Source organism: Sorex araneus, chromosome 1 (assembly GCF_027595985.1).
Source record: "Sorex araneus isolate mSorAra2 chromosome 1, mSorAra2.pri, whole genome shotgun sequence".
NCBI lineage: Eukaryota > Metazoa > Chordata > Mammalia > Eulipotyphla > Soricidae > Sorex > Sorex araneus.
This window is the reverse complement of record NC_073302.1, coordinates 360,024,789-360,028,024: the sequence shown is the minus strand read 5'-3', so window position 1 is coordinate 360,028,024 and position 3,236 is coordinate 360,024,789. Positions and strand designations below refer to the sequence as shown.

The following is a 3,236-nucleotide window of genomic DNA, read 5'->3' as shown; positions in this document are numbered from 1 at the left end:
AAAAAGACAGGTACAGCTAAAATTGTATCAGATAAGAGATTTCCAATAAGTAATAAAGTAAGCAATAAAAGGATTTAATGCAAAAAATATAATATGTATAAATAAATGCACTAAATGATGGAGCACATATATGCAACAACTAGTTACAGAATTAAGGAGCAATATTAATGACAACACAATAATAGTGTGGATTTTGACACCTAACTCAGAAATAAAAATTTCCAAAAATGGCTTCAAATGATTTCAGACCAGCTAGATTTCATAGATATGGGACAATCTCAAGGATAATCAAACCTTGGGACAGAAGACTAATGTCAACAAACTTATGAGGGTTACAAAGAATTTTTTTCTGGCCACACATTATAAAATTAGAAATTAACCATGAAAAAAATTGGCAAAACATTGAACATGTGAACACTGATATGCCTCTCAATGATAATTTGGTCAATAAGAAATCAACTTGGAAATTAAAAAAATACCAAGGTGTGGGGGGAAGTGGGCAGGAGAGAAAATACAGGGGTAAGGCACTTGTCACCAGCAACCGATCCATTTTATGCCAGGTACCACACATGGTCCCACAAATACAACCAGATGTGATCCCTAAACACAGGGCCAGGATTGAGTCCTGGAAACAATTCGGTATGGTCAAACCCCAAATATTTTCCAAAAATGGATTTAAAAAAAAACACATAGTATGAGGTTAACTCCCAAAGACAGTAGAAACAAGAGCCAGGAAGATTGGACCTTGGGTGGAAGCCCACCTCAAGGTCTGGGGAAGGTGCTCGTTTTGGCAGTACATATACTAAAATTGGAACAATACAGAGAAGATACATCCTGCTCAAGGATGACATGCAAATTTGTGAAGTGTTCCATATTTTTAGAACAACTGAATGGGCTACATTAAGACAAGACTAGACCCTCAAATACACCAAACTTCAGCAGAAAAATGGGACAAAATCCCATAATAATAATCTCTCTCAACATCAATGGGTTAAACACACCAATTAAAAGACACAGAGTGGCAGGATGGATTAGAAAATTGAACCCAACATTCTGCTGCCTGCAAGAAACACATCTCAACAGTCAAAGCAAACACAGGCTCAAAATCAAAGGCTGGAAAACAATTCTACAGGCGAACAATTCCCATAAAAAAAAAACTGGGGTAGCCATCCTAGTATCAGACCACTTTGATTTCAGACTGAAGGTCACAAGAGACAGTGAAGGTCATTTCTTATTGATAAAGGCATCTGCACAACAGGAAGAACTAACGATACTAAATATATATGCACCTAATGAGGGACCAGCAAAGTACTTAAAACAACTACTCATAGAATTGAAGAAAGGCATTGATAGCAACACAACAATAGTGGGAGACTTCAACACCACATTATCACCTCTTGATAGAGCAACCAGACTCAAGCTTAGCAAGGATATACTGCATCTGGGGGAAGAAAGGGATTCAGTAGATTTATACAGGACACTTTATCCTCAAAAAGCTGAATATACATTCTTCTCAAGTTTGCATGGAACATTCTCCAAGATAGAACACATGCTGAGCCACAAAACTTACCTCCATAAAACTAAGAAGATAGAGATTGTATCAACGATCTTCTCAGACCACGATATGCTGAAATTAGAAATAAATCACACACACAAACAGAAAACAAAATCAAACACCTGGAAATTAAACAGCACACTATTGGACAATGAGTGGCTTAGAAAGGAAATCAAAGAGGAAATCAAAAGATTCCTGGAAACTAGCGACAATAAAGACACGAGTTACCAAAACCTATGGGACACAGCAAAAGCTGTATTGAGGAAAGTTCATAGCTCTATAAGCATTACACGGGAAGGAGGAGCGAGCCCACATAAGTAACCTAACCTCACAGCTTAAGAACTTGGAGAATGGCCCTTTTGGCGCTGCTGCAGCTCGAGCATGATCGAAGAGCCCAAAAGAGCTCCTTTGGACACCAGCAGCCCACTGAAATACTTCCAGAATGTGAACTGAGAGCTTACACAAGGCTGTGACAGTGGGAGCCGGGTATTTCTCTATTTTTTTAACCTCTCTCTCTCAACCCCTTCCTCCTGAGCACAGCACAGCTTCCACCGCATTTTGAGCACAAAATGGAGACGCCGATCCAGCGCTCTCTAGGTTTTTTCATCTTATGAGCACCATAAAAGGGTAAAAGTTTGCAGTGATGTAATTTCTGACAGTACTTTCCCTGGACTTTATACAGAAACCCAAAACCGCTCGGCCACATAATGTCATTTAATCATCAGCGATATGAAATGGTTCCTTTTTAACGGGTCAGACTTTGGGGGGGAAATCCTAACAAGAATAGTAAGTCTTTTCTTGAAATATTGAAGGCAATCAAAGAAGTAGCCATATCTCTAGACTGAACTAAGCCATATCCCCATGCCAGCTGAGGAGAAGAAATATCCTTCTTTCTCAGGAAGAAACGCAGTGTGGCGTTAGCCATAGTATGATGTCCATTAAGCAGACATGGACCTGGTGGTGTGGGAATGGGATATAAGGGAATTATGTACATAGAACAGCGGGATACTGGTGGAATCTCGAGCCGGGGCTGATACCAGCGCACTACTTTTGGTTCCAGAAACTGCTTGCAGACATTCTGCTAGACTGTCAACTAAGCCATAGCCCCACGCCGGCTGATGACGAGAAATAACCATCTTTCTCAGTTTTTTTCCCTTTGTCAGGCAGCGTGGCGATTACTAAGCAGGCATGAACTCGGTGGCGCGGGACAAGGGGGGAAAAAAAAGAAAAGTTATGTAACAAACAGCGGGACTTAATATCTCTACATTCTCAGCAATGGAAAACTAACTATCAAATACTTCCTTGGCAGTAGGACTGTCTTTTTATTTTTGGGGGGAAACTCCAGCAACAATAGTGAGTTATGTGTTGAAACATGGAATGTAATCAAGATAAAGCATAAATGAAGTGAAACTTATCAATTACAAGGGCAGGGACTGGGGGGGCGGGAGGGGGCGGGAGGTATACTGGGGTGGTTGGTGATGGAATATGGGCACTGGTGAAGGGAAGGGTGTTTGAGTATTGTATAACTGGCATAACCCTGAGAACTATGTAACCTTCCACATGGTGATTCAATAAAATAAAAAAATTTAAAAAAAAAAAAAGAACTTGGAGATTGACCAACAAAAGGAGCCCAAACCGAACAGGAGGAAGGAAATAATAAAACTCAGAGCAGAAATTAACG

The 3,236-nt window shown here is 40.1% G+C and overlaps 1 pseudogene; it reads left to right on the top strand.

The window, feature by feature from the left end:
- The first annotated feature begins 778 nt into the window (after positions 1-778).
- LOC129401367 (U6 spliceosomal RNA) lies at positions 779-879 on the top strand (annotated as a pseudogene).
- Positions 880-3,236: the final 2,357 nt, after the last annotated feature.